This window comes from Acanthopagrus latus, chromosome 22 (genome assembly GCF_904848185.1).
Source record: "Acanthopagrus latus isolate v.2019 chromosome 22, fAcaLat1.1, whole genome shotgun sequence".
NCBI lineage: Eukaryota > Metazoa > Chordata > Actinopteri > Spariformes > Sparidae > Acanthopagrus > Acanthopagrus latus.
The window spans coordinates 20,409,557-20,416,093 of NC_051060.1; positions in this window are offsets into that span (position 1 = coordinate 20,409,557).

Below are 6,537 nucleotides of genomic sequence, written 5' to 3' on the forward strand. Positions count from 1 at the left end.
CAACAAGCCCTAGAAATTAACTTGGAAGTGGAATCCAGCTTCGGTGCAAATCATCGTTAGAGATGTAGTTTGTTAAAAACGTGCCAAGAACCAAATTACCTGCAGAGTATAAACTCTGCTACCAAACACAGTGAGTGAAAAACAGCCATAAAAATGCAGAGAGAGAGAGAGAGAAATCATTCACCCGTGGTGTTTAGTCTCTCATCTGAACATCCTCTTCTGCGAAAGGTTGCCTCCATCACTTTCTGCACATCCGTCTATCGCTTAGCCAAGTGGAAAAAGAGCAAAAGGGTGTGAAAGACCTCTGTGTGTGTGTGTGTGTGTGTGTCTCTCCAGTTCCCTCCGTCTTCCTTGTCTGATTTCCAAACACACGCCAGCCGCTCTGCTCTCAGCGTTTTCCGCCCGGCGTGTCGCTCAAGTGTGTACTGACCTTGTGTGCCGAGAGCGGCGAGGCTGCAGACGGTCAGGTGAGGCCAGCGTGTCTGCACTGTTCTGCTTCATCTGGCCCACATACAGTCAGACAGCTACCTGTGCCACCGTTACAGACGAAGGGCTTATGTGTGTCTGCGTGGCTTCAGACAATGGGGTCGGTCCCCAGGTGGCCCAGATACTGCAAGATAATAAAGGTTATGTGTGCGATCCAGACAATCACATTGGTGGAGCATCCTCGCGCGGCCCTGTTGGGCCCGAGCTGGCAGGCTGCAGGATTACTGCTCGAGAGGTTACCGCAGTTATATCTCCCAGACGCACGTGACCGACAACACACTGACTGACTGACTGACTGACTGACTGACTGAGGGGGGGGCGGCCTAACAATGTGAGGACTCATATATTTTTGATCAGGCAGAAGTGGCATTTAGTGTCGGGCGGTAACTCTGGTAATCTTTATCTGCAGCAGGAGCTTACAGCCCAGACAGACCTGAGAGAATCAGCACGGTCATCAGGGTCGGATCCACGTCCACGTGTTGGTCCATGGATGGATTTCAGTCACGTCTGAGAAATATACCTTGAAAGGAAATTGATATTTTTGCACATTAAATAATTTCTTCAGACCAGCATTAAGATGTTTCCAGACTTAGGCCTTCTCACTGACTGTTCAGAGGTGCAATGTGTAAGAGTTGGTAACCCACTGAAGGTCGCTCCAGGGGGCAGCGCGTCACCAGAGTAACCGCTAACTGCTGCTAGCTGTAGCTACTAGCCGTCGTTAGCCAGCTAGCTGTTAGTTCTGTAGCCAAGCAGCTAGCAGTATGAAGTTTATTTCATGACAAAGTTAATAAAGCAATTAAGTTCTAGAAGTCTAGAAATCTAGAAGATGTATTTTCTGTTACGGCAGGAAAACATTTTTGTGAGTTGAGTTTTTTTTACACTAAATGAGCTTGTAAAAGTTAGCACAGTTCCAGCTAACAATCTCCATTAGCAGCTGATGGGTGATGGTTTGAATATTAATCCGCCGATTATTAAAATGTCAGGGAACAAAATGAAAAATGAGAACGAGGATAAAGGAAATATTCTCATCCAAGAAACCAGAACCAGAACATCTTTTGTTTGTCTTTAACCCAAAATGTATTAATCGATTGACTGACTGATAATTTCAGCCCTAAGCTAAAATAAAAAATATCTTGAACATCCAGTAATACGCTATAAAATGCAACCACAGTGTTGTCTAACAGCAGTTTCATGTGTCACCAGGGCACTCTGGAGGTAACACCTCGGTGGTACATCATTATCATGTTCAAACTGTGCTGTGAAAAGGAAAAGCCACAAGAGGACAGTTGATAGCATATAGACAGAGTGCTTTTTATACGCTATCAGCTGTCCTCCCCTTGGAAACTAAAGAAACAGGCCTGTTTGTCCACTCTGAAAACGGACTCTGGTCCGGGGGGAATTAACAGAGAGTTCTCATGTTTACATGGTTCCCACTTTAATTCCATCTGCTTGGTCGTTCAGAGTTTCTTCAGCTAAAAGTATATTTACCGTGTCAGACAGTTTTGAATATGTACCGGCATTCACGTCCAGGTGGATAAAAGATTTTGCATCTTTCCAGAGCAGCGACATGAACAGCTTGTAATGCATCATTAGCATGCAGCTAAAGTGTGAGCGTGAGGAGCATGATTTCTTTTTTTTTTCCACTCATAACATCGTCTGAGTTTCACCCTTCTGACATTTTATCTCTTGTAAGCCACCTCGTGTTGTCACCTCATTCTGTCTCTAGAGTCCAAAATGAAACGATGGAACAGTAAAATATGCACATGTGAACACGTTGTTACGTTGTATCGACACAGCTGAAGAGTTCTGACTCGTGTATTTGACGTGCTGTGATTGTCGCTCATCATTCCCTCCACCAAGGAGGTTACGCTTTCACCAGTGTCCGTCAGTGTGTCAGCAGAGCTACACAAAAACCTACTGAACGGATTTGCACGAAACTTGGGCGTAGGATGGGTCTCTGCCCAGAACAGACCCTGTTAACCTTTGGGGCGGACACGGATAAAGAGTCGGATCCAGGAATTTTTTTATGCTTGTTTGTTTTTTTGGACATTGTCGTCCATTTCTAAAGGAAAACCATCTGGCGTATTTAGCAGCTATGAGTGAGTATTAAAGGGTCTGCTGGGACTTGGCGGAGGTATGCGATCTACTGAGGGCCGCCTTGTGGAGTATTTTATTATGTTTATATATGCTTTACAGTATTTTATTCAATGTTATTGTTTTATTAGAATTTGTATTTTAGTTTTACAGTCATTATATTAGTAATACGCGTTGACTATTTCTTAGGCAACGTTACACCCATGTTGGCTTCACTCTGTTCAGCTACAGTTCAAACCCATCTGAATACAATCATCGCAGTGATTCATCTTCGCTGTATGAGCTGTATATCTTATTTTCATTTTTCTATTCTTAATTACATTTTCTTTCTAGTTCTGTGCAGCTTCGTTTTCTTTTTATTCCCCTGAGTAAATTACTTCCACCACACACCGAGCTCAGTGTTTTAGTCCTTAGCGTAATTTCATTAACTTGGTCTTGTCGTGTCCTCCCCCGTAGGGAAGATCCTCTTGTTAAATCTGGACGAAAACCTTAAGGGAAGACAGCTTTTGTCCCGTGTGTGTGTGTGTGTGTGTGTGTGTGTGTGTAAGGCTCGATGACGGGTAGCTGCTGGGCTCGGTCCCAAGTCCCCAGCTTTGATGCTGAGGACTTTGAAGCCGAGTGTCAAGCATCAAAGAAACTGGGACTGGGCTGCACCCCAACCCTCCGTCCCCCGTCCTCCGGGGTGGAGGACGGAGGATAGAACGGAGGGGTAGAACGAGCGAGGTGCAAGGTGTGACTTTGCTTAAGAGTCAGCATCTCAGGAAGACTTCAGGTGCTGCAGAGCCTCATCGAGAGAGGGGAAGAGATGAAGAACTGGATACAAGACCATCTGAGACCCCCAGGGTGGTGTGATGAGTCAGTTTCCGGCTCTCCAGTCCTCACAAACATCACCCGACACACACACACACAACCAGATCCACGCAGATGTACCCACACCACACTTCAGAGTAAAGTAATGCACCTCTGAAAGCTTTTTCCTAAAATCTGATTGGTTGCAGTCACAATGGGGGTCGACGCTCCAAACTTTTGAGCACTGTTTCCATGGCGATAGGTTCTGACATCTCCTGTCGTGACAAGATTTTTTTATTTCTTTTTTTTTTTTTTCTTCTTCTTATCATTTTTGTGTTTTCCTTTTGGTTGAAGGACCAGGGGAGGGGAGGGGGTGGGGAGGGTTGCACGGAAGATTTGAACACTGACAGTCAGAGACGGCTGTCAGAACATCCTGATCGAGGGGAGGAAAGCCAACGCACCACGTTTTCCAGTCTGCAACGACAGTACAGCGCTCCGACTGCGGGCAAAAAAAAAAAAAAAAAAAACTATGAACCCAAGCGACCTCATCCGAGAGCAGAGAGGGAGAGAGAGACACACACACACACACACATACACACAGAGTCTTTTAACCACGCACAAAAACCCACTGACGTATTTGGATTTTCAATGGCGCATCCAGCCCAGAGGAATATTTTTTCTTAGGTAATTGGGCTTCAATGTGTCGATAATGAGGCAAATTGGCTTTTTTGTGGGAGACAGCTTGCATCCTCATTAGGCCTGTCATTTACAAGACAAAGCCTATTGTACTACAATATTTAGTTCTCTTACAATAAAAACATAGTAATTGTCTGACCCTAAAAATAGGATGTGTGGGATCCATCAGATGTAAACACAGTCATGAATCAAACGGATGAATGAGTGCAGTGTCTCTATTTTCACTGTGTCATCGTCACCACCTTCGCACGTTTTACAATTCAGAGGCAATTCAGAGGCTACAAATTGTCCGGGTCTGTTTGTTTACTGAACCCCCGCAGGTTCATCTGGGTTCAGTGCAGATCCCAGCAGGGGTGCTAGACACAAGAGGGTGGGCGGGTGCCAATCGTCACTGTTGTCTTCGGTTGAATAGAGGGACTTAGGTGACCTCGGACGAGCCGGCGTTAGGGCAACTGTGAGTGGCTGATGGCAGCACCTAGCAACATCTCCGAAAAAGTAGTGCCGGCTAAGTGTCCTTCAGACGACACTCTGTGAAAATAACTGCTTGTGAATTAAACCGCAGTATCACTGCCAGGTTAGTCAGAGATGCATGAATTAACTGAGGCGTCCTCATTCAATACTGCTGCGTGCGTTAAAGAGGTCACGTGATGCTGATTTTCAGGTCCGTTCTTTTATTTGGGGGTCCGAGTAGAAAAGGTTTACATGCTTTAATTTCCAAAAAAACACATTATTTCTTTCATACGGTGCATCGCTGCAGCATCTTGTTTCGCACAGTGTCTTCGACGATGTAGCCAATCAGAGGCAGAGCAGGGCGGGTCATGCCGAGCAAGGTAGTGTGATCTAAAATAACGATGCAACAGCAGTAGCAACTGTCTGCTGACTGACAGAAGTGTATGTATTTTATAGTAAATACATACACATATATAAAAAATGGTTAAATAGTGACACACAGATGTTACGGAAGTAAAGGAGCAGTGTTTTCCGTGGGAGAAAGCGACTGCCACTGGGGAAGACTTCTTCACTTTGCAGACCTTTTACATGCACAGAAATGCTTCATAACACCATAAGGAAATGCAAAAAAAAGAAAGAAAAAAAAGCACAATATGACCTACTTAAGTACTTAAAAGCAGACACATAAGACAGCACAGCATCTTTAGAGCGAATGTGATACGTCTTGTTCTTACAACAGAGCTACACCATGAAAAAATACTGCCTGGATCTGTTGTTGTAAGGTTTCATAACTCATGGAAAAGATACTCCAATTTAAATAATGTCAACAGTAAGACAGTGGTCTGTAATTCTTTGCGTTTAAACTACCGGCCATGAAACCTTCATTAAAAGGTTCCCATTCTGAAGTAGAAATATTAGTCTGTGTCGAAGTACAGAGATGTAGAAACGCTTGTTTCACACCGTTGGTAACGTTAGTGTAGTTGTGAGGTTCAGGCGTAACTAACAGTAATAACTGAAGCACTATTTATAATGACGATAATCCTTTTGAGATGAATCATCTGGCTCTCATGGATGTATGTTTAACAAGTTTGTCCAGCAGGTGGCAGCACAGGACTGCATTTACAATTAAATTAGTCGGTTTCCACACAGGTCAGTACAATTCAGGTTTATTAGCAAAGGAAATCTGGTTCCTTTGTGAAGGTTTTCATGTTGTTGTATATGACTTGTGAGTAATTAGTGTTAGCCGCCATCAATATACATTTTAAGAATTTAAAGGTCTATATAATAATAATAATAATAATAATAAGCAAGACGTCCTCTGTTTTTTGGGGTCATTCTGCTATATAACCAGTTGACAAACACGTTGCACTTTCATACAATATTTTAATTGAATGCTTGACTTCCTCATTCAATTTGAAATGGTGCAAATTTGTTTTTGTTTTTGTTTTTGTTTACAGTGAGACAGTCATGTTATCTCAGCTTGTAGACAAAGCAGTTATGTTCTCACCCATCTGTTTGTCGGTCGGTTGATTTGTCAGCAAGATTATGTAAGAATTACAGAACTGATTTCCACGAAACGATGGAGGACGGTCCGGCCCAGAATAGACCCCATTAATGTTTGGCGCGGATCAGTATAATAAGGGATGGATGCAGGAATTTCCTCTCACTCGCTCCAACATTGTGATTTTTTTCTTTTTTCTCCTCAGGCAATAATGCATGTGCTGTTCTTGTTTCTTCTGTTAACATCTTGGGTAAAATGTTGGATGTCACTTTTATATTTAGTATAATCAGGCTAATACACTGACACAGACCACTTTGTTGCGACTTGAAACAGAGACTTGTCTTTGAATATTTGCCATTCGGGTCTCAGAGAGATCGACACAGGATTCACCTTCATCAAATCGCCACCAGAACTTTGCCTATTTGAATTAGAGTGTGTGTGGTTGTGTTAGTTTGTTACCATCATCAGGATCGTAAGTGGAAGTATCACAATCAATCCACATAAATAGTTGTTTTTTTGTT